Source organism: Triticum urartu, chromosome 7A (assembly GCF_056163025.1).
Source record: "Triticum urartu cultivar PI428250 chromosome 7A, HENAU_Tu73, whole genome shotgun sequence".
NCBI classification, from domain to species: domain Eukaryota; kingdom Viridiplantae; phylum Streptophyta; class Magnoliopsida; order Poales; family Poaceae; genus Triticum; species Triticum urartu.
The window spans coordinates 443892296-443918868 of NC_141879.1; the positions used below are offsets into that span (position 1 = coordinate 443892296).

General features: G+C 47.7%; 1 protein-coding gene across 1 annotated transcript in view; it reads right to left on the reverse strand.

Annotated features, from left to right (window-relative positions):
* Positions 1–26573, reverse strand: part of LOC147959884 (uncharacterized) — a 28773-nt gene that overhangs the window by 1040 nt on the left and 1160 nt on the right. The window lies entirely within an intron of this gene.

The following is a 26573-nucleotide window of genomic DNA, read 5'->3' on the forward strand; positions in this document are numbered from 1 at the left end:
TCATTGATGATTTGAGTAGATCTGGTTATATCTACTTAATGAAACACAAGTCTGGAACATTTTGAAAAGTTCAAAGAATTTCATAACAAAGTTGAGAATCATCGAGGCAAAAAAGATAAAATTTCTAAATGAGATCGTGGAGGAGAATATCTGATGTAGAGCATCCCACGTTCATCCCCATGTACACTCTGACTACTCTCCAAACCCCAAGAGGACATATGACGAGACCTCGAATATACGCCATGGGACGCAAGGTGAACTCGCTCCTCTCCGAACCATCACTTTCCACATATGATACATGGCTACTACTTCAAATATATGTGCTATGCATGACCAGGAACAAAGAGGAAGACCATGGACAAGACGGCGAGGACACCAAGCACACGGAACAAGAGGAAGAACTGCTAGGAAGCATCAGCTCCTGGACGTCCGACAGTCACCGGACGTCCGACAGTCACCGGACGTCCGACGCCTTGAGTCCCCACCAGCCAGATGGAATAGCCGATGAAAGCTACAGCGTCCGGACGACCGACCAAGGCCGGACGCCCGACGACCATCAGCTACCGGACGACCGACAACGTTCGGAAATCCGACGATGGCTATCCCGAGCCAAAACGCCAGACGTCCGACACGTACCGGACGACCGGACCCTCGCAAGCCACCGGACGTCCCGTACCTATCGGATGACCGACGCCTGTCTACGTGTAGAGTAACGGGCCGAGGCCCATGTATCCTCACTTACCACTTCATGGCCCTAGACTATATATACTACTCCACCTCCACCATTTGAGGGTTAGCGTTGTGTTAGCTCATTTGTGAGATAGAGCTTCGCTCATCCATATCGGATCTACTCCTTGAGACAGACTGCAGGCCCTCTTTGGAGAAGATCCACCTTGGATTTAAGACCCCTTTACGGGAAGATCCCCTTGTGGATTCAAGACCTCCTCACGGAGAAGAATCGGTTACCCTTTGTATCGTCCTTTGTTGACTTTGGATCTTGTATCTCCTCTCGTATTTCGAGGATCTAGCACATGTGTGACTTAATCTTGTTGGTTAGAGTGTTTCACTTTGTGCCCCTTTGTGATTTCCCCTCGTGTTTCCCCTCATGTTCTTCGTGTTCTTAGTTGGGATCCTCTCCGTTCGTGAAAGATCGGCCATATAGGGTTTCACCCTACATCATCTTGGTATCATGAGCCACGTTGATCACGATTTCGGAGCCTCCCCTCGTTGTTTTCTAGCCTAATTTTGTTGTGCTCTTCCCCAATTTTGAAAATCCCCACCAAAAATAGCCCCAATTTTTTTGTGATTTGTTGGTTTGACGAAGTTTTGTTGGATTTGATCCATGGATTTGCTTGGTTTCAAGTGGATCTAGCAATTCCCCAAGTTTCCTCATCTTTCACCCACGAAATCTCATCAATTTTGACCCCAAAATCCCCAAATTCCGCCCAAAATCGCGTCCCGAAACTCGCATCTCGCGTTGACCCAGACCCACCAGACGACCATCACTTTACCGGACGTCCGGAGACCCAGGAAGCACCAGACGTCCGACCTTACCAGATGTCCGACCTTACCGGACGACCGGAACCCCTAACCCGAGCTGAAATTAGCGGATTTCCGAACCGACCGGACGTCCGGCGACCGGACATCCGTCCATTTCCGGACGTCCGCTATGTGCAAAAACTCACTTCGCTGAAATTTTGTTTCCGCCATAACTAATTCATCCGAACTCCGATTTTGACGTTCTTTAACTCGTTCTGAAGCTCTTGACATTCGCATTCGCACAAAAATACCACCAACATGTTTTGACTCCATCAAATTTTGTGAAGTTTGGCATCTTTGCCTAGGGCTTCCACCACATCATCCGCTACACCACCGTCGACTTCCGCAACCTAACCAATTTTGTTCCCCATAGCATTAGCGGTTGTTTGTGTTGTGACTTGAGTCTCCTAAGGTGTTTCGGCTACTTAGGGATGGTTGCTTCTTCATCAACCACCACCACCACTACCTCATAGGCTTACCCACCATACACTTCCACCCCCCGACTTAACCCAATTTTGTTTGTGTTGTGAGTTGTGTCTCCTAAGGTGTTTCGGCTACTTAGGGACAGTGCTTCCAACTCCGACACCGTGTATATTACACCATCTTACCCTCCATTTCTGCATTGCCTACTCAAAAAACCCATCATTGCATTTCCGCAATCCCATTGAGCTTCCGCCACCACCACCGCATTCCCGCTACCACCATTTGACATTTGAGATTTTGAGTTCACGGTTTTTCCGTTTCCTAAGGTGTTTCGGCTACTTAGGGATGAGTCTCCATCATCTTGGTATCTCCATCAAGATCACCACCACTCATCATCGACACAGACGGTAACTCCCATATCATCATGGTATCGTGGTATCCCTCCATTGTATTTTCCCTTACCATTGCATTGATAACTCCTAGCCCATTTTGCGTCACTTGCCTATCAAGACTAGCCATTTGAGTATTGCCGGCACTGTTACTTGTGCACATTAGTGATCTACACCTTCCACTGCATACATACCATATCATATTGGTATCATATCATCCCTTGTGCCACAAGATTGTTCCCATATATATCCAATTGCTATCTTGGGTTGTGCATTTCGCATTGTGGCCATACAAAAAAGAAAAAAAGAAAAAAAAAGCTTTTAAGCAAAAGAGTGAACAAATAGCTTGTAAGCAAGTGCCATAGCATCATACCGCATTGCATAAGATTGTCATATCCGATCATCTTGGATCATACCACCGAAACATCATACATAGCATACTTGGGTTAGAAAGCTCATACATTTTGCATCTTATAGGTTGTGCACAAGTGTCGTATCCGCCTATTGAGCAATCGTGCTAGCGTCTCTCTTGAGTTGTGCAACACGAGTGTTTTCCGTGGATTCCACATTTTGTGCTCATTCCTTGGTTGCACGACCCCATTTATCTATCCGTGTGTGTGTGTTTCCGTGTGCCACATATTGCTATTGATCTACTTGTTTCACTTGCAAATTTGTGAACCTCTTTCAACATAATTGACTCTTGCTAACATTTTGCATCAAATTTTTGTGCCAATATTCTCACCGAGCTCCACCATAAGCCTTATTTGTGTTCGTGTGAGAAAACGACAAGAATTGGTACCAATTGTGCTATTTCCTTGTTACATCATTGAGTGATCATTGATCCATCTTCAACATCAGTCAAGGTACATTTGGTATAGTTCTTCTCCTTTCTCCACTCATATTTGCTCGAGTATTGTGATGGATAGGCAAAGCATTTCATCTTCGGTCTTCGACAACAATGACGGCATGAACAACTACATCACCAAAGCGTCAATCTTCGATCTACAATGACAAATACAAGGCGCACAATCAAGATTGCGAGAGCACATCGAGAACCTCTCCATCGACATTCGTCACTCGAAGCAAGGAAAAGGGACTACATCAACAATAAGCTTTCCGCACAAAAGAAGGAGCAAGATGCAAGGATGGAGGAGATTCGGACCTTGTCGATCAACCGTTCTTCCCCTTCATCATCCTCAAGGCGGCGATGTTCAAGTCACAAGTCTTCGGAGCGCAAAAATTATGCAAGCGCAAGTCGTCCACGTCCACATCTCCATGGCGACCACCATCATGTTCGTGATCAACATTGTCATGAAGGGCAAGTCACCTCCAAGCAACATGTACACGACGATGATGACGAACGACATCTACTACGAGCTCAAGTGCGACAACGACACCATCATCATGAAGATGCTCGCCAAGCGCAAACTTACAAGTCCCAACAAGCCCTACTTCACGCCAAGTCCAAACATCATGAGCATAAGAGAAGACCGCGAGACGAGCACCACCAAGACGGAGCTACAGCTACAACAACAACTTTGGCATCTTCTCCAAGAGCTATCAAGGCATCTTCGCCTTTGAACGTACGGCATCTTCGCCTACTTCCCATGAGTTCGCCTACATCGACATCATCAAGTACAAGGCGACCACCTATGAGCGAGGGTGACACTTCCATCTTCGGAAGCCCCCCAAGGAAGATGGCCGAGCATGGGACATTCCCTTCGGTCATGGAGATGAGTTATGAGGTGCCACATCATATGGGCCTCCTACAACAACACGGCGACAAGAAGGTCGAGCAAGGGCCATCCCCTTCGACCACAGCGACGAGCACAAAACTCTTCAACAACATGAAGACGGCGCCCATATTGGATCATACTCCAAGTCAAGCTACGAGACCGCACATGAGACCTTATCTTTGGTCTTAGAGGAGAGTGATGATGTGCCATCTTCGGCCTTCATCCACGGCTACGACCACGACATGATTGACCATGGAGAAATTTGCACCTACATCTCTCTGGCACCCACATATGATGAGATGCCCCAATTGCCTTGTGAGGAGAGCAACCACCCCATGCATGAGATGAGTGACTCCACCATACGTGACATTGAGAGCATTTCCTATGAGAGGATGAGTGTGACCACCGCTAGCCCCACACATGAGAGCATACCACATATCCTATGTGAGGTTGAGAGCCATTTGAGTGACTTCACCAACCATACGAGTGAGAGCATCTGTGAGGGAGTAAGTGAGCCACAACACTTAGTGAGTGGTCGGCGTTCTGGGAACAGGGGTCCCCAGACTTGCCTGCCTGCGGCCTGCGGCGTGGCTCAGGTGGGGGCCCAGCGCGGCCCATCTTCATCAGCCCAAGCTCAAGACCCTCGCGAGTGGCCAAGCCTCGTGGGGCGGACGATAGGAAGCTTCCTCAAGAGCGGCCTCATCAGGCAGGCTCGCGAGGAGGCGGAGAGATCAATGCAAGGGTACCTCGCGAGGATCCCATGACGCAAGCCATGACGATCAAGGCCAGGCGGGCACCAGGCGGGCACCGGCCTGCGCAGGGTCCTTGTTTCCCCTTTGGTGCAAAGGGGGCAAGCACAGGCCAAGGTATCAGGCAAAGGTTACCATTCCGGTGCAACGAGACCAAGACCAGCCAGACGGCTGGACGGAGGTCACTGTGGAGCCCAAGACGGCGTCATCACTAGAGCTTTTGGCAGCCGAAGACCACCTTTGGCCAGGATAACTTGTACTATATGTTCCCCTTCAAAATGGCCAATTGTTGGCGCCCTTCCCACTCATTATTTGGGGAGAGGCCCAGGGCCTCTATAAGTAGAGCTAGCCACACAGAGTAGAGGGACGGCGAGAGATCTGGTAGAACCCTAGCAGAGAAAGAGAGAGAGAGGCGACGGACCTCACCCTAGCAGTTCATCGCACCAGCTCAAGAACACCTCTCGCAAGGCTTTTATTCCTTTGTACTATTCATCACCGGCCCCTGAGGCAATCCACCACACCACACACTGGAGTAGGGTATTACACCACAACGGTGGCCTGAACCAGTATAAACCTCGTGTCTCTTGCGTTGTTCATAATTTTCATCTTAGTTCGCACGAGAGGATCGGGCATAGATTGGTAGGGGAGAGATCTCCGTGCGCACCCCAGTGTTCGAACCTCAAGGGTCTGCCGGAACCCGAAATCCGACATTTGGCGCGCCAGGTAGGGGTGCGCCGGAATCTTTCTTCCGCTGTTCGCGTGTGATCTTCCGTCGTGTCCATGGCTGACGCTCGTCAGGCTCGTGCCGAGCGTCAGGCTGCTCGCGCCACTCACGTCGCCCAGACGGCGCCCATCGGCGGCCCCCCTCGTCGTTCCCCGTCGCCCGCCGCCAGCGCCGCCACCGGCCCGGCGGGGAACGAGCAGCAGGCCTCGTCCCAGCATCCTTCGGTGCGGCGGGATGGCCGCACCGCCACCCCGTCGCTGACTCCAGCTGGCTCGTCGTCCCACGCCCATCGCGCACCCATGGATGTGCACGCCTCACTGCTCTTGGCACGGGAGCTCCTGCACTATCGCCCCGTCGACGACCTCTACGAGGACTGGCTCGCCCGCATCACCGAGCTCGTCAGTGCCGCAGGGGGTCCCCCTTGCGGTCCCTCTCGCTGCCTCGCCCTCCGTCCTGTGTAGGGGGCAAGGATCAGGAGGCGCCTCTGCTGCCTCCTCCCCAAGAAGGTGCCTTGGCTCCAAGGCGCGCAGCCCCAGGGCGGGACCCTCCATGTCCGGCGCCTGCGCAGCAAGAAGGGAGCTGCCAAGAGATCCCACGTCCCCAGGAAGGTGCTCGCGCACTCCCAGCGCCGGCGCGCCAAGATCACACCCCAGCGCCTCCACGACAAAACCCCGCGCTGCTCCCAGTGGCGGCACGTGGTGACCCGCAAGAACAAGTCCAGCACCAGCAAAGGGCGCCGGTGGCCATGGCGGGCTGCCTCGCCTTCACCCCTGAGCTGCGCGGCGTCACATGGCCAGGCAAGTTCAAGCCTGACCTCCCTCCCCGCTATGATGGCACAGTGGACCCCGCGGAGTTCCTGCAGCTCTACGAGCTGGGCATCATAGCCGCCAACGGAGACAAAAAGGTCATGGCAAATTGGTTCCCCATGGCGCTCAAGGACGGCGCCCGCACCTGGCTCCTGAACCTGGCTCCCGGCACGATCTCCTCCTGGAGCGAGATGCGCACCCGCTTCATCGCCAACTTCCAGGGCACTCGCGACCGGCCCCCGACCGTGAGCAACCTGCGCCGCATCAAGCAACAGCCAGGAGAAACCCTGCAGAAGTACATCCAGTGCTTCAACTATGCTCGCCTCAAGATCCCCAAGGTAACTGAAGAAGCTATCATCTCAGCCTTCTCCAACGGCGTGCGCGACGTCAAGATGAAGGAAGAACTAGCAATCCATGAAGACATGTGCACATCCCTGGAGCTGTTCAACTTGGCGACCAAGTGCGCCAGGGCTGAGGAAGGGCGTCTCTCCCTCCTCGAGCTCCCGGCAGCCGACCCGAAAGAAAAGAAGCTCAAGGCCAAAGACGTGAAGCGCAAGGGGCCTGCCGTGCTAGCAGCGGAGCCGGACACCAAGCGAGGCAGGGATCAGCCTGAGTCATCCAAGGGCGGACGGTACTGCGTGTACCATGACCTCCACACCCACAACACCAACGAATGTCAAGAGCTCAGAGCCGTGCGAGATGGGCGAATCAGCCGACGCCTAGAGCGCAATGACAGGGGCTATGGTCGAGGAGGAGGAAGAGGTGGCAGACGATGGGAAGACCGTGGCCTTCGCCAGGGATGGCGTGACTGCCCTCGCGAGGACCGCTGGCAGGACCATCCTCGCGAGGGAGGATAGAGGGACCAGCCTCGTGAGGGCCACCCGCACGGCAATGCAGGCCTCCCTCCTCTGCCGCCTCCACCAAGGAGCGAAGACCAACACCAAGACGATGGGGCTGGGGGTTTCCAAGAGCCACGTGCAATTGCTTGCATCTTGGGTGGCGCCCGGGCCCCAGCCTCACAGCGCATCTTCAAGCAGTTTGCTCGCGAGGTGAATGCAATCCTTCCCAAGCTTGAGGCCACGCGCCCTCTCAGGTGGTCTACGTGCACGATCACGTTCAGTTCCCCAGACCAGCTCAAGTGTGTGACAACAGCCGGAGTCCTCCCGATGCTTTGCTCCCCAGTCATCAGCAACGTGCAGGTCACCAGGACCCTCATCGATGGCGGGGCAGGACTCAACATCCTGTCCGTCGAGACGTTCGACAATCTCCAAGTGTTGTACGACCAGCTTTAGCCGACCAAGCCTTTCTCAGGAGTCACCGATGGTTCCACTGTTCCAATTGGGCAGGTTCGCCTTCCGGTCACCTTCGTGCAATGTAACAACTACCGCACCGAGCTCATCGACTTCGACGTCGCTCCCATCTGCCTGCCGTACAACGCCATCCTCGGGTACCCAGCCCTAGCCACGTTTATGGCAGTGACTCACCATGGTTAAAATGTCCTCAAGATGTCAGGAAGCGGTGGAGTCATCACCGTACCTTGTGAAGAAAGGGACGCAGTGTGCTCGCTTGAGCGTGCGTTCCAAGCCGCGGCAAACGAAGACCTAGATCATAGGAGCGGGAGGCCTCCCGAGGCGACCCTCAAGAAAAAGAAGACCTCACCTGGCCCGAGCCACAAGGAGGCATGCACCTCCGGAGGTATTGCGTCAGGATTCGCGCCCGATCAGGGAGAGCCACCCTCTCACGCATAGGAAGGCGCGCACGGTGCCCTCCTTAGGCAGGGCTCGAGTGCTCTCTCTTGGAGAGTCGCCGACCTTGCCAAGGTCGCGGGGGAGGCGCTCAGGCACCACTTGGAAGGGTACTTACAAGCACGCTTCCCTCAGGAAGGTACAAGTCAAAGGAAACCAAACCCTCAGGAGTTCATCGCAAGGAACACCCATGAGCTACAAGAGTCCAGAGTCATGCGCGGCAGCCGCCGCTTACCTGCCGTGGCCCCACATCCAGGCAAGGATGGAGGACTGCGCGCCTGCGTCGACGTACCAGGGCTCAACCGAGCTGCGTCCCAGGAGCGCCTATGGCCTTCGGCCGTAGGACGCTGCGAGGGACCACCTCACAGCTACGTTCGCATGCCCTTCGGCCTGCCGAGCGCGGTCGCCGCACATCAGCGCCTGTTGAGGAGCATTCTGGAGGCTCATGAGGTCAGGCATCGCGTGGTCCTGGCAGAGGTGGCAATGGTCCCCGAAGACCTGCACGTCCCACCGGAGCCTCCCGAGGCCCCTGGGCCTGGGGGCTCATGAGGGCCGACGTCTTCACCGTACATCGCTCACTTCCTCAGCATCACTTCATCTTCAACAGCACCAGGTGACATCTTTCAGAGTTCTACTTTCAGCTAGGAGCGCCCACAGGGCTGCACCATTCCCATGCATCGTGGGTCCGTCCCCGCGGCATGTATCCATTTTGGTTATGCTCTTTATTTACCTTGTTGGGGGCGCCCCTCGGGCTGCATCATCCCCAGGCCACTCGGGCCCGACCCAGTGGCGGTTGCTTTTACCTGCGCTTGCTTGAAATTGGATTTCCTCCTATGTGCTTAACATACCTGACATAATCACCTGCTTGATCGACGCCTATCTGAAGAGCCGCTCGCTCAGGCACGACGCGTGCGCACGGGTCCGTCCCTGCAGCGCTGATAAACTTGAGTGGTCGAGCTCTGGCCACGGCAGCCCCGCACGGCGCCACCTCACCAGGCCCTCAGCGCCCTGACCACTCCCTCGGAGTGACCATAGGTTGGCCGGTGACCGTAACGACAGGCCTTGTTTCCCCTCATGATTGGTGTGCAGGACCTACTCCAGGAGCAACGTTGGGGGCATCGTGAGCTCTCTCTCCCTCTCTTCGGCACGGACCGCTTGCACATTAAAAGGGGGGTACCTGAGCATCGCGACTCATGGGCTCCTACTAGCTCTCCAGCCCTCACCCCCTGGCCTTGACCCACGGCATCACGACCTGTCATACCAGCGGCGGCTGAGCTCGCTCGAGGGCCGGGACCTGAGGACGTAGAGCGTTAAGGAAAGTGCGGGGGAGTGGGAAGAAGCTCACGAGGGCCCAACCCAGCAGTACCTCGGCCACCGCCTCTCGGGCCGGGCGCCTCTCCGAGGAACTACGTCAGACACACAAGATAAGTCGCGCCCTCGCAAGAGCTAGACTAACGCAGCGCTAAGTCCCCGCCCAGTGCAACTCTGTCACGGTGACGCTACATTCCTTTCTCGCCCAGCAAGGATTGCTTGAGCGCTAAAGGGGACCTCCCGAGCATCGTGACTCGGGGGGCTCTTACCGGACCTCGGGCCGCTCACCTCCTGGCCTTGACCACGGCATCGCGACCTGGCATACCAGCGATGGCTGAAGCTTGCCTGGGGACTGGGACCTGTCAGCGTAGAGCGCCAAGTCCTCGTGAGGATAGAAAGGGGGAGATTAGTCGGAACAGAACGGGCACCTCACGCCAATTCATATTAAGGATATAGTATTTACAAAAGACACGGCAGACGCCTTACATACCCCCGCGGGGTGTTGCTTTAATTCCTCGCAGGCAACAAAAGGTGCTAACCCTAAGGGACGCCACTTGCTAGCACCTCCCCAAGCGACACCATCATCAACAGTGGGCTGCCCAGTGACGGCGCCAATCCCATCCAGATCAGTGGCGTCGGCGGCCTGATGCAGCTGCCCCACTCCGAGCGCGGCGCGAGCTAAAAGGCTCGTAGCTGTCGTCGCTCGTCTCCGGGGTCGCGAGGAGTTCGGGGGAGCCGCTGAAGCCCTCAGTCCCTCTGCTACTGCCTGAGGAGCTACATGAGGACCAACGGGCAGGGCTGGTCCTCGCCAATTTGTCACCCCTGCCGCTTCCCTTAGGGCAGCATTCCAGCGGGCGTCCTTCTGCATCAAAGACCTTTAAGAACATCAAGGAGGCGCCGTCGTATTCAAGATGGATCACCAAGGCGCCGTCCGCGCGACAGACCCGGGCAATCTCACCCCAGCCCCGGGTCATGAAGACCTTGCCCGGAGCGACGACCGTGACCTCTGCTACGGTTGCAGGGGTGCCACAGTCGGTGTGCTGCAGCCAGAGCTCTAGGGCACCGCTCGGCGGCATCTCGAAGGCGAAGGAGGGAGGAGGGAGGATCCATGACATTGGAGGGATGGCGGCGTGGAGCACAAGCTCGCGAGAGGAGCGCTCCGCGTGGACTCCAGGAGGGACGACACGCACCACTGTGACTCGCCGGTGTCAGCGGCGACGCTGTCGGTGTTGCTTGGCACCCTCCCCCTGGGGCCTACGACACGGGTGTACAAGGGCAGCAGAAACCCAGGCGGCGGCCACTCGTACCACGGCCTCGACACCTCCTGCAAGGCGCCTTCGTCCTGGTCACAGAGGATTGGCCGCTTCTTCGGCGGGAGGGGGTCAGGACCGTCTCTGGGGGCCTTTCCCTTCTCCTCAGCTGAAAACCGGCGGATCGGTGCCATTGGTGCAAGAGGAAGCAAGGATGAGGAAGAAGAGGAGGAGTAAGGGAAAGGGGTAAACTGGCGGAGCTCACGCAGCCCCGTACTTATAGCCGGGGAAGGCCAACCGCCGAGCACCATGACCTCACGTAATCATGACCCATATCTCTGCATGCAGGGACTTGTCAGTCATGCAGTTGCCGAGGCGTCGTGGGAAGTGCAGATGCCCACGTCCAATCAACCGCCACGCGGCGCCCAAGGCCGCAGGCTGTTAGGGCCCGCGGCGCTTCGTGCTTGTCCCTTCGCTTCTCTGCTAAGCCAAGCCCGCGCACGCCTTGGGCCCGAGGGCTACTGTCGGTGTTCTGGGAACGGGGGTCCCTAGACTTTCCTGCCTATGGCCTGCGGCGTCGCTCGGGTGGGGGCCCAGTGCGGCCCATCTTCATCAGCCCAAGCTCAAGACCCTTGCGAGGGGCCAAGCCTCGCGGGGCGAACGACAGGAAGCTTCCTCAAGAGCGGCCTCATCAGGCAGGCTCGCGAGGAGGCGGAGAGATCAATGCAAGGGTACGTCACGAGGATCCCATGACGCAAGCCATGACGATCAAGGTCAGGCGTGCGCCAGGCGGGCGCCGGCCTGTGCAGGGTCCTTGTTTCCCCTTTGGTGCAAAGGGGGCAAGCACAGGCCAAGGTATCAGGCAAAGGTTACCATTCCGGTGCAACGAGACCAAGACCAGCCGGACGGCTGGACGGAGGTCACCGTGGAGCCCAAGACGGCGTCATCACCAGAGCTTTTGGCAGCCGAAAACCACCTTTGGTCAGGATAACTTGTACTATATGTTCCCCTTCAAAATGGCCAATTTGTTGCCGCCCTTCCCGCTCATTATTTGGGGAGAGGCCCAGGGCCTCTATAAGTAGAGCTAGCCACACAGAGTAGAGGGACGGCGAGAGATCTGGTAGAACCCTAGCAGAGAGAGAGAGAGAGGCGACGGACCTCACCCTAGCAGTTCATCGCACCAGCTCAAGAACACCTCTCGCGAGGCTGTTCTTCCTTTGTACTATTCATCATCGGCCCCTGAGGCAATCCACCACACCACACACTGGAGTAGGGCATTACACCACAACGGTGGCCCGAACCAGTATAAACCTCGTGTCTCTTGCGTTGTTCATCATTTTTATCTTAGTTCACACGAGAGGATCGGACGTAGATCGGTAGGGGAGAGATCTCCGCGCGCACCCCAGTGTTTGAACCTCAAGGGTCTGCCAGAACCTGAAATCCGACAACCACCTACGAGCGAGGGCGACACTTCCATCTTCGGAAGCCCCCCAAGGAAGATGGCCGAGCATGGTACATTCCCTTCGGTCATGGAGATGAGTTACGAGGTGCCACATCATATGGGCCTCCTACAACAAGATGGTGACAAGAAGGTCGAGCAAGGGCCATCCCCTTCGACCACAGCGACGAGCACGAAACTCTTCAACAACATGAAGACGACGCCCATATTGGACTCATACTCTGAGTCAAGCTACAAGACCACACATGAGACCTTATATTTGGTCTTAGAGGAGAGTGATGATGTGCCATCTTCGGCCTTCATCCACGGCTACGACCACGACATGATTGACCATGGAGAAATTTGCACCTACATCTCTCTGACACCCACATATGATGAGATGCCCCAATTGCCTTGTGAGGAGAGCAACCACCCCATGCGTGAGATGAGTGACTCCACCATACGTGACATTGAGAGCATTTCCTATGAGAGGATGAGTGTCACCACCGCTAGCCCCACACATGAGAGCATACCACATATCCTATGTGAGGTTGAGAGCCATTTGAGTGACTTCACCAACCATACGAGTGAGAGCATCCGTGAGGGAGTAAGTGAGCCACAACACTTAGTGAGTGATGTAGTTGACACGTCATGTGAGGCCACTATGATTTCTAGTGACCTAACCTCTACTCCGAGTGTGTTTTCTTCTTTGGTGCTAGGTCTCCTACATGACGACACGCCTATCCTCGATGATTCCATACCTCCAATGAAGACGACGATGGCCATGGTGGACGATGATGAACCCCCCACATGGTTCCATCAAGATTAAGATGACCACGACTTGGTCTTCGACACCTCACCTCCAACACATGAGCGATGCTCCAAAGGTAACATAGGTGATGGTGCTTCTCTTGTCCCACTAGTGGACTACCTCACCAATGATTTTTTGCATGATGTTGATCTACCTATTCCCATGATTCATGCTAGTGCGAATTCTTCATGTCATGACTTACCAATTTATGATGAATATGATGATGAGCATGTGGATTTGCCTAGTTGTGATGCTATGCTCGATAGGATATCATGTGAAAATTCTATTGGTCACATCATGTTTGACAATCCTTTGAACTTGTCATATGCTATGAGTGAGATCTCCCATATTGCATCATTTCAATCTCAACATAGTAGCTATGCATGCCCCATTACAATAAATCCCATTTGCACTTATGGCATAGATGACGAGATGATGGTCATTGGCTTTTGTTTTTCATGTGATGATATTGCCATGCTTCCTTTACATGATTTGCGCAATTTATCTACTATGCCATGCCATGATCACAATGTTCCAACTATGCATTGTTTTGGATGTTGTCAATATTCTCCATGTGATGTTTCCACTAATGATCATGAGGAGATTTTGATGCATTCCATACTTAGCATGATTCCCATAATTGCTTGCACCATATGCATTCCATGAATAACAATGCTCTACATATTTCTCATGATGCATTACACAATTTGAGTCTCCATTATGATATACATAACAACAAACTTATTATGATGGATGACATGTTTATATATCACACATCTCATTTATTTGTGCATCGGATATTTTGTGCTAACCAACACAAGCACGTGCGCATCATGATGGATGATGTGTACATATACCACACACACACAATTTTTCCTTTGCCTTTGTTTTGTGTAGGTACTCAAGTATACTCGTCAACCTCTGAATCCCAAGAGTTGACGAAACGAGCTCTTGAGAGCAATGATGATTTGGGATCCCGTGGATTGTCCTTCCCACCGTCCTTTTCATGCAATGACTTCGCACATTCCTTTTACTTGGCTCTCACACGGCTTTGGGATATTTACCATTTGTCACCTTATGTCCATTCTCTCGTGTTCATTTTGCATGCTATTCCTCTTTCTATGTCTTTTCCATGCAATTGTGACCCTTGCTTGCATATACCCATGATTCACCATTTTACTACTCATATGTGTATTTGCATGCTTGGTGGAGATCCTTGTTGCTATTTCCATGTTTATCATGTGCCTCAGGATATTGATGCTTGTTGTGTTGCGAGAGTCATGATGTCCCATTGCTATTTACATATGGCCTCTTGCCAATACATTGATGATATTTTGCTCATATCGTGCCTTCGTGCTTGTGATATGTCTGGTGCATTATTCATGACCACCATTTGCACACATGACATGCTTGACATGATTCCCTCTAGTATGTTGCATCTTCGCACTACTTTCTTGCTTAACTTGACCACTATGATTACTTGCTTTGCCGCATCGCCCATGTTCCACTATTACTCACTTTCTTTGGTTGATGACATATATGCTTGTGCCTCTCACATGATACATCTTGTTCATTGTCGCTTGCCTCCAATTGTTGCATCTATGCTTATTGATCGTGGAGACTTGGACATATTACTTGTGATGCATGCTTGTTTCATTGAGCCTATTGTCTTTGGTTGTTCTCGCATCATATGCCTCCATACCATGAAATTCTCCCTTGTCCTTTCTTATGATGAGCATGATGCATAAACTTGTTGGGTATCTTACCACACAAATGATAGGTTTTGCACTTCCGCTAACCTCATTTGTTTTTCCGAGTGTTTGTTATGTTATTTCATTTCGAAGGATTCACAAGGCGATACCGTCATGAGAAAATTTGGTCATGTGAAGGCATACACGATGTGCAACACCAACATTTGCGACCATCTCCTAAAGGTGAACTCCTTCCCTTTGAGCCATCCTCAATTACGCATATTGGATGGGTCACTCTTTCATTGTTGTCTACATGATACCTCTCGTGAACGGAGGAGCGACATGGGAGATTGGCTATATGGACCTTCAAGTTGAGAAGCGCTCGAACTTATTGGATGCACCTTCAAACCTCCACTCAGGCCACGACATCGAGAATTGGAACACCAACACCTCCATATTTGTTGATTGTGCTCACACATGTCATGCTCGATGGACATATCATACACATGACAAATTTGCATCTTATGCATGGATTGACTCACATTATGATTGCCTTGTTGTATCTTGTATCCCCATGTCATCCATGATATATGAGCTTGTGCATTTTCTTAGCAAATTTTTTGTGATCTACGTTGATGGCATATTCATACATCATGATCATATTGCACATCATCAATTGCATGATCACATACTCATTTTGAGCACCCATTACCATGTTCATGCTTTTGATAAACCATCCCATTATGACATCATTTTGCACAATGGTTGCATTGATCACATTCACCACACCTTTGTGCATACTACAAATCCTATTGTTCCCATGAATGCTTTGCATATCATTCTATATCATCTTGATAAGCTTCATGCACTTTGTCATGAAGAATCTTGCCAAACGGACTCATACTCACTTGATGGACACTTTGTGTGCGCTAACCTTTGTATTTCCAAGTGTCGCTTGTGTTTGCTCTTTGTGCATGTCTATCACTTCGGAGACACCTTGGAATACTTGGATTGCGCCATGACTTCCACTTCGTCCAACTACAAGTCCGTCCACGACAACCGTTTCCATAGTGATGAGGATCACGATCCGAGGTCAGATCTTTGCCAAGGGGGGAGATGATGTGCAGCATCCCACATTCATCCCCATGTACACTCCGACTACTCTCCAAACCCCAAGAGGACATATGACGAGACCTCGAATATACGCCATGGGACGCAAGGTGAACTTGCTCCTCTCCTAACCATCACTTTCCACATGTGAGACATGGCTACTACCTCAAATATATGTGCTATGCATGACCAGGAACAAAGAGGAAGACCATGGACAAGACGACGAGGACACCAAGCGCACGGAACAAGAGGAAGAGCTGCCAGGAAGCATCAGCTCCCGGACATCCGACGCCTGGAGTCCCCACCAGCCAGATGGAACAGCCAATGAAAGCTACAGCAGCCGGACGATCGACAACGTCTGGAAATCCGACAATGGCTATCCCGAGCCAAAACACCGAACGTCCGACAAGTACCGGACGACCGGACCCTCGCGAGCCACCGGACATCCGGTACCTGTCGGACGACTGACACCTGTCTACGCGCAGAGTAACGGGCCGAGGCCCATGTATCCTCACTTACCCCTTCGTAGCCCTAGACTATATATACTCCTCCACCTCCACCATTTGAGGGTTAGCGTTGTGTTAACTCATTTGTGAGATAGAGCTTCGCTCATCCATGTCGGATCTACTCCTTGAGAGAGACTGCAACCCCTCTTCAGATAAGATCCACCTTCGATTCAAGACCCCTTTACGGGAAGACCCCCTTGTGGATTCAAGACCTACTCACGGAGAAGAATCGGTTACCCTTTTTATCATCCTTTGTTGACTTTGGATCTTGTATCTCCTCTCGTGTTTCGAGGATATAGCACATGTGTGACTTAATCTTGTTGGTTAGAGTGTTTCTCTTCGTGCCCCTTTGTGATTTCCCCTCGTGTTTCCCCTCGTGTTGTTCGTGTTCTTAGTTGGGATCCTCTCCTTTCGTGAAAGATTAGCCGTATAGGGTTCCACCCTACATCAATATCTAAGTCATGAGTTTAGCAAACATCTAAGTGAATGTGGAATTGTTTCACAACTTACTGCTCCCGGAACTCCACGGAGAAATGGAGTGTCAGAAAGACATAACCGAACTTCGTTGGACATGGTGAGGTCAATGATATCTCTTACCGATCTACCTTTATCATTATGGGGATATGCACTTGAAACAACAACATATACACTAAACAAAGCACCGTCTAAGTTTGTTGAGATGACACCATATGAGTTATGGAATGTGAAGAAACTCAATTAGTCACATCTCAAGATTTGGGTTGTGAGACTTATGTAAAATGTTTACAATCGAATAAGCTCGATCCCAAAGTAGACAAATGTTACTTTGTAGGTTATCCCAAAGAAACAATTGGGTATTCCTTCTACCAAAAGTTCGAAGACAAAGTGTTTGTCGGAAAGAATGATAACTTTCTTGAGAAGGAGTTTCTCGCTAAAGAAGTAAGTGGGAGGACAATACATCTTGATGAGATTACTAAATCTTGAGAATTTGAGAGGACTAACGAAATGGAATATGTTCCATAAGTTGTCCACACAACTGAACAAAAAGTTACTACACCAGTTGTAGAAACACCTGTTAAAACTATAACTGTATCACGTTGGTCAACCAGAGTTCTTGAATGATACTTCTCCAGCGTATCTATAATTTTTGCTTGTTCCATGTTGTTATATTATCAATCTTGGATGTTATATATTCATTTTGTAGCAACTTTATATCATTTTTTGAGACTAACCTATTGACATAGTGCCCAGTGCCAGTTGCTGTTTTTTGCTTGTTTTTTACTTTGCAGAATATCCCTATCAAACGGAGTCAAAACGCATCGAAACTTTTTGGAGGCTCTTTTTGGACCAGAAGACACCTTTTAGGCCAAGAAAGCACCTGGGAGGAGGCCCGTGGTGACCACAAGACACCAGGGCGCGCCTAGGAGCCCAGGCGCGCCTTGGTGGGTTGTGGGGCCCATGGGGTCTCCTGCACCGCCTCTTCGCACTATAAATTCCCAAATATTCCAGAAACCCTAGGGGAGTCGACGAAACACAATTCCAGCCGCTGCAAGTTCCAGAACCACGAGATCCAATCTAACACCATCGCGGAGGGGTTCATCATCCTCATTGGTGCCTCTCCGATGATGCATGAGTATTCAACCATAGAACTACGGGTCCGTAGGTAGTAGCTAGATGGCTTCCTCTCTCTTTCTGATTCTCAATAAAATGGTCTCCTGGAGATCTATTTGATGTAATGACTTTGTGCGGTGTGTTTGTTGGGATCAGATGAAGTTCAAGTTTATGGTCAGATTTATATCCATGGAAGTATTTGAGTCTTCTTTGATCTCTTATATGCATGATTATTTGTAGCCTCATATTTCTTCTCTGAATCTTTAGTTTAGTTAGGCCAACTAGATTGATTTTCTTGCAATGGGAAGAGGTGCTTTGTGATGGGTTCAATATTGCGGTGTCCTCTTCTAGTGACAGAAGGGGTAGCGAGCCACACATGTATCATTGCTATTAAGGATAACAAGATGGGGTCTATTCCTACATGAATAGATCTTGTCTACATCATGTCATCATTCTTATTGCATTACTCCGTTTCTCCATGAACTTAATATACTAGATGCATGCTGGATAGCGGTCGATGTGTGGAGTAATAGTAGTAGATGTAGGCAGGAGTCGGTCTACTAATCTTGGACGTGATGCCTATATATTGATCATTGCCTGGATATCATCATAATTATTTGTTCTTCTATCAATTTCCCAACGGTAATTTGTTTACCCACCGTGTGCTATTTTCTCGAGAGAAGTCACTAGTGAAATCTACAGGCCCCGGATCTATATTTTATCACATTTGTTTTCCGATCTATTTTTTTCCACTTTTATTTTTAGATATGTTATTCCAAAACCCCACAAATACATCGGGTTGCAAGTATTTGTTCTTTGTGTGCATGTACTGTTTACATAGTGTTACTTGGTTCTCCTACTGGATTGATACCTTGGTTTCACAACTGAGGGAAATACTTACCTTCTCTATGCTGCATCATCCCTTCATCTTTGGGGAAATACCGACGTAGTCTAGCCACGTCAAAGAAATTTTTGGCGCCATTGCCGGGGAGACATCATCAACATCTATCAGGTTCAGAATCATAAATCTCATATCCTTGCAATTTAAATTATTTTCCATTTTCCTCATTATTTTATCTCCCCCACTTCACAAAAAATTGCCTTTTTATTCGGCCTTTTTTCGTTCACCTTTTTCTCGTCAGATCTATCTTTTTGCTTGCAATCTTGTTTGCGTAGTCACGATCTCTCAAGAAAATACTAAATTGTGTGATTTTTCCAATACCAACAATAATTATTTTATTAGCACTCCGATTGCTCCTCCTGCCACTAGTGCGGAGTCTTGTGATATAAATGCCGCTTTGTTGAATCTTGTGATGAAAGATCAATTTTACATTACTCCTAATGAGGATGACTCGTCCCATCTAAACACATTCGTAGAATTGTGTGATATGTAGAAGAAAAAAGATGTGGACAATGATATTGTGAAGTTGAAATTATTTCCTTTCTCTTTGAGGGATCGTGCAAAAAATTGGTTTTCTTCTTTGCCTTGCAATAGTATCGATTCATGGGATAAGTGCAAAGATGCTTTTCTTACTAAGTATTTTCCGCCCACAAAAATTATTTCCCTTAGAACAAAAATCATGAATTTTAAGCAACTTGAGCATGAACATGTTGCACAATCTTGGGAAAGAATGAAATTCATGCTAAGAAATTGTCCTACTCATGGTTTAAATCTTTGGATGATTATACAAAAAAATTATGCGGGATTGAATTTTGTTTCTAGAAAACTTTTAGATTCTGCCACGGGTGGTACTTTTATGGAGATTACTTTGGGTGAAGCTACTAAATTTCTTGATAATATAATGGCAAATTATTCACAATGGCATACCGAAAGAGCACCTACTAGTAAAAAAGTTAAGTCGATTGAAGAAATTACTACTTTGAGTGAAAATGTTGATGCTGTTATGAAATTGGTTGCTAGTAAAAGTGTTGCTATTGATCTTAATGATGTGCCTTTGTATACTTTGATTGAGCAAAATAGTGATCCCGTAGATGTGAGTTTTGTCCCGTGAAACAATTTTAATAACAATGCTTATAGAGGTAATTTTAATCCTAGGCCTTTTCCTAGAAATTCATCTAATAATTATGGTCATTCTTCTTACAATAATAATAGGAACCCCTCTGATCTTGATAATAATATTAAAGAATCTATCAATGCTCAAAAAAAATTCAACACTACAATAGAAGAAAAATTGCATAAGATTGATGATATGTCTAGAAGCATTGATAGAATTTCCCATGATGTAGAAAATCTCAAGATTAAAATTTTTCCACCTAAAGTTGATACGAATGAATCAATTAAAGCTTTGCATATTTCTATGGATGAAATTAAGAAATGAACCGCTATGCTTAGAGCTAAAAGAGAATTTTTAGAAAGAGCATTTTCTACCGATTGATTTCATAAAAATGGTGAAGTTCTTAAAATGATTGGTGTTTCTTCTATTGATTCTTTATTTAGTAATGTTAAAATTGATGATAAAGGGACTGAAGAAGAGTCAACTTTAGCTAGAAGGCATCCTGATGACTCCGAGAGTGAAAATCTTGATGAAAAAATTGCTAAAAGTGTGTTTTGAGAGGTCAAAACTTTAACTAGTGATGCACCCACTCTTTTGGATTACAAAGACTTTAATTATGATAGTTGCTCTTTGATTGAATGTATTTTATTTGTTGCAATCCATGATAAGTTCACCCCATGCCTATGAACAAAACCAGGATTTTACTAAACATGTCGTAGATGCCAACATGAAAGATTTAGAAGAAAATTTGGAATTAGAGATTTCAATTCCTAGAAAATTATATGATGAGTGGGAACCTACCATTAAAATCAAGATTGAAAATTATGAGTGTTTTGCTTTATGTGATTTGGGTGCTAGTGTTTCCACAATTCTAAAATATTTATGTCGTTCTTGGTCTTACCGATATTGAAGAATGCTCTCTTAATTTGCATTTGGCGGATTCTACTATTAAAATGCCATTGGGAAAAATTAATGTTGTTCTTATGCTTCCAAATTGGAATTATGTGCCCATAGATTTTATTGTTCTTGATATTGATTGCAATCTGTCTTGTCCTATCATACCTGGTAGACCACTTTTACGCAGTATATGTGTCGTGGTTGATATTATAGCGAGATCTATTATTCCAAAAACCCCAAAATACCTTGCTGCACTTTTTCCTTAATTATTTTATTTTGTGTTATAGCGAGATCTACTTATCCAAACTCATACAAACCAATCTATATTTTTCCCGAGGAGGGATTGACAACCCCTCTTACGCGTCGGCTTGCAAGTATTTGTTATTTGTGTTCAAGTACCGTTTACATAGTGTTGCTTGGCTATCCTACTAGATTGATACATTGGTTTCACAACTGAGGGAAATACTTACCGTCGCTATGCTGCATCATCCCTTCCTCTTTGGGGAAATACTGACACAGTCTAGCCATGTCATTGAACCTCCTGAATGGTTTCAGAATGAAATATTCATCTTATAAGAAGAAGAACATGTGCACTACAAAGAAGTGATGGCGGTGCCCAGCTCAATAGAACGGCACAAAGCCATTCAATTCGAAATATAGTCCATGTACGAGAATAAAGTTTGGAACTTGGTTGATCCTCGAGAGGGTGTGAAACCCATATAGTGCAAATGAATCTTCAAAAAAATAGATCCAGATGGTAATCCTACCATCTATATAGGAAGGTTATTAGTGAAAGGGTTTTCGTAAATCGAGGGAGTTGATTATGACAACACTTTCTCTCTAGTAGCAATGCTAAAGTCTGTATGGATTATGATGGCAATTGCTACATATTTCGATTATGAGATATGGTAGATGGATGTCAAAACTGCTTTCCTAAATGGGTTTTTGAAAGAGCATGTATACATGATACAACTAGAAGGTTTTGTCAATCCAAAGGATGTCAAAAAGGCGTGCAAGCTTAAAAAATCTATCTGTGGTTTGAAGCAAGCATCAAGGAGCTGGAATCAACGTCTTGATGAAGTGGTAAAAGAGTTTGGCTTCATAAAAATGTTGAAGAAGCTTGTGTATACAAGAAGTTTAGTGGGAGCTCGGTAGCATTTTTAATCTTGTATGTAGATGACATATTATTGATTGGAAATAACATAAAGTTTCTTAGCACAATAAAAGATTATTTGAAGAGTGTGTTTTCAATGAAGTATTTAGGTGAAGCTTCATATAAACTGGCCATAAATATCTATAGAGATAGATCAAGACGTCTAATTGCGTTGAGCCAAAGCACGTACATTGATAAGGTTTTAAAGAGGTTTTAAATGGAGAATACAAAGAAAGGTTTTCTCCCAATTTCACATGGCACAACACTTAGTAAGAATCAATGTTCGAAGACAGTTGATGAGTGAGTGCAGATCAGTGGAGTCCCATATGCCTCAGCAATTGGATCCATCATGTATCCTATGATATGTACTAGACTAGATGTTTCTTATGCACTAAGTGTTAGTAGCAGGTACCAAAGTGATCCTGGATTGTCTCACTGGGCAGCTATTAAAAATATTCTTAAGTGCCTCAGGAGGACAAATGACATGCTCCTAGTCTATGGATGAGATGAATAACTCATAAATGGTTACACCGATGCAAGTTGTTGGGAAACGTAGCATGTAATTTCAAAATTTTCCTACGCTCATGCAAGATCTATCTAGGAGATGCATAGCAATGAGAGGGGGAGAATGTATCCACGTACCCTCGTAGACCAAAAGCGGAAGAGTTTGACAACACAGTTGATGTAGTTGAACTTCTTCTCGTTCCGACCGATCAAGCACCGAACGTACGACACCTCCGAGTTCTGCACATGTTCAGCTTGATGACGTCCCTCGAACTCTTGATCCAACAAAGTGTCAAGGGAGAGTTCTGTCAGCACGACGGCGTGGTGACGGTGATGGTGAAGTAATCCGCGTAGGGCTTCACCTAAGCACTATGTGAAATATGACCGGAGTCGTAAACTGGGGAGGGGGGTGCCGCATGCGGCTAGGAATCAATATTGAGTGTTCTAGCGGTGCCCCCCACACATATATAGGTGGGAGAGGGCGAGGGGCTGCAAGGGGCATCCCAAGTAGGAGTAATCCTACTTGGGCACCTCCTCCAAATCGGCCTCCCCCCTTCCATATCCATCGAAGGGGGAAGGAAAGAGAGGGGGGAGGAAAGGCGGAGGCCGAATCCTCCCCTTTCCTTCTCCCTTCCCTTCCTTTCCTTCTCCTCCTATTCGACCTATAGGGGGCGCACCAGCCCCTTTTGGGGCTAGTCTGTCCCACTCTTGGCCCATTAGGCCCATATAGCTTAACAGGGGTTTCTCGGAACCCCTTCCGGTGACCCGATACGTACGCGTACCCCCGTAACACTTCCGGTGTCCAAATATTATTGTGCTATATATGAATCTTTACCTCTCGACCATTTCGAGACTCCTCGTCATGTCGATGATGTCATCCAGGACTCTGAACAACATTCGGTCACCAAATCACATAACTCATGATAGAGGCAAAGGTGTCCCGATGTTTCGATGAGATGGTGGCTATCGTTTCTGTGGGATTCAACCTTGACGATCCAACCAAGAACGTGCGAGACGTCGCGCCTTAGCAATCGCTAAACCAACTTCCGAGGGGTTATTGACCACGCCGGAGCATGATCAACCTGACCACGAGGGTCTGTTTCCTGCGAGCAAACGAAGAACAAACAAGAAACTGAGATTGCAATCTGGATATTGCGAATATAAGATGAAGGCTTTATTGATCAAGGCGGGGTTCTGTGACGTCTTGGTCTGGTCATTGGACACAAACGAAGTACGCGAAGTTGCATCTATGGCGAACTTTTAATCTAAACAAAACCCAAAGTCTAAACGATGCCCTAAGGGCTGTATATATGGAGGAGAGAGGGGGAATTTCGTGGCCCTTGGTGGAGGGGTCCAAAACCAACCCTAACTCTTGTTTCCCCACACACACGGACTCTAAAAACAGCCTATACTTAAGTACTTCAAAAATACATGGACCTGGACCAATAATAAGGTGACGCAGCACCTAGAATAGCCTCTGGACGAAATTTATGAAGTGGCATCTTGTATAATTCGTCCCATGCTTCATGCACTCATTATGGTGGCTTCAAAGTCCTGGAATCATCACTTGTAATTCCGTTCTTGTTCCCCTTGCGCATGCCATCATCTCCATGCTTGAACTTGCTCCAAGGTTCATCTTTCTTGTCCACGCTAGGCCCTTCATTTGTAAGCAAAACAAATGTATCCAATTTAGGCAGCATCATATTCTCATGAACATTAGAATCGTTACCAAGAAACGAACGTACCTGATAATTCAATTGGCGTGCGCGAGCTCTAGTAATTGGTCCAGTATGTATAGTAGCAGGGGCTGTGGGTGTAACAATGGTATTGATGTCCTCATCATCCTCCCCTTCTTGAAATGAAGTCGTCCCCGACGAAAGTTCATCGTCCTCACCCAAATAAGGCTTCAAATCTGCAATGTTAAAAGTGGGACTAACCCCAAAATCTGCAGGCAGCTCAAGTTTATATGCATTATCATTTATTTTCTCTAACACCTTAAAAGGACCATCAACACATGGCATTAGCTTTGATTTGCACAAATTAGGAAATCTATCCTTACGCAAATGTAACCAAACAAGATCTCCAGGTGCAAACACAACATGTTTTCTACCCTTATCTCCAGCAATTTTATATTTAGCATTCATATGCTCAATGTTTTCCTTAGTTAACTCATGCATTTTTAAAATCAATTCAGCACGTTCTTTAGCATCAAAATTAACCTTCTCCGAAGATGGAAGAGGCAACAAATCAATAGGTGCACGAGGTAGGAAACCATACACAATTTCAAAAGGGCACATCTTAGTAGTAGAATGCAATGAACGATTATAAGCAAATTCAATATGAGGCAAGCACTCTTCCCACATTTTCTTATTATTCTTCAAAACAGCCCTAAGCATAGTAGACAATGTTCTATTGACTACTTCAGTTTGTCCATCAGTTTGGGGGTGACAAGTAGTACTAAAAAGCAGTTTAGCCCCCAACTTAGCCCATAAACATCTCCAAAAGTGGCTAAGAAATTTAGTATCACGATCTGAAACAATAGTATTTGGCACACCATGCAAGCGAATAATTTCACGAAAGAACAAATCAGCAACATTAACAGCATCATCACTTTTATGACATGGTATAAAGTGTGCCATTTTCGAGAACCTATCCACGACAACAAATATGCTATCCCTCCCCTTCTTTGTTCGAGGTAAACCTAAAACAAAGTCCATAGATATAGCCTCCCAAGGAACACTAGGTACAGGCAAAGGCATATATAAACCATGAGGATTGAGTCGTGACTTAGCTTTTTGACATGTAGTGCAGCGAGCAACAAAACGCTCAACATCCCGTCTCATCTTTGGCCAAAAGAAATGTGTAGCAAGTATATCCTCCGTCTTATTGACGCCAAAGTGTCGCATTAATCCTCCTCCATGCGCCTCCTGCAACAACAAAAGACGAACGGAGCTAGCTGGAATGCATAGCTTGTTAGCACGAAACACAAATCCATCGTTAAGAACGAACTTGTTCCAAGTTCTCCCTTCCTTACAATTCTGCAATACATCTTTAAATTCAGCATCATGCATATATTGATCTTTGATGGTCTCCAAACCAAATATTTTAAAGTCAAGTTGTGAAAGCATAGTATAACGACGAGACAATGCATCAACAATAACATTTTCTTTACCCTTCTTGTGTATAATGACATAAGTGAAAGTCTCAATGAATTCAACCCATTTAGCATGTCTACGGTTCAGTTTTGCTTGACTTTTAATGTGTTTCAATGATTCATGATCAGAATGTATAACAAATTCCTTGGGCCAAAAATAATGTTGCCATGTTTCTAAGGTCCGAACAAGAGCATATAATTCTTTATCATAAGTAGAATAGTTCAGACTAGGCCCACTCAATTTTTCAAAAAAGTATACAACAGGTTTGCCATCTTGTAATAACACACCTCCTAATCCAATTCCACTAGCATCACATTCAAGCTCAAAAGTCTTATTAAAATCAGGAAGTTGGAGTAAAGGAGCATGTGTCAACTTATCTTTCAATACCGTGAAGGCTTCTTCCTGTGCGGTACCCCAAACAAAAGGCATATCCTTCTTTGTAAGCTCATTGAGAGGTGCAGCAATGGTGTTGAAATCTCTCACAAAACGCCTATAGAAACCAGCGAGGCCAAGGAAACTCCTCACTTGTGTGACCGTTTTGGGCTGCGGCCAACTCTCAATAGCTTCAATCTTGGCTTTATCAACTTCAATTCCCTGTGGAGTAACAACATAGCCAAGAAAAGATACTCGGTCTGTGCAAAAGGTGCACTTTCCAAGATTACCAAACAAACATGCATCACATAGAGCAATAAAAAATAGCACGTAAATGTTCCAAATGTTCCTCCAAAGATTTGCTATAAATCAACATGTCATCAAAGTAAACTACCACAAATCGTCTAATGAAAGCACGTAAAACTTCGTTCATTAACCTCATGAAAGTACTAGGTGCATTAGTTACCCCAAAAGGCATGACTAACCACTCATATAATCCAAAATTAGTTTTAAATGCTGTTTTCCATTCATCTCCCAATTTCATATGAATTTGATGGTATTCACTATGCAAATCAACTTTGGAGAATATTGTAGAGCCACTCAATTCATCAAGCATATCATCTAGCCTAGGAATAGGATGACGATAACGAATACTAATA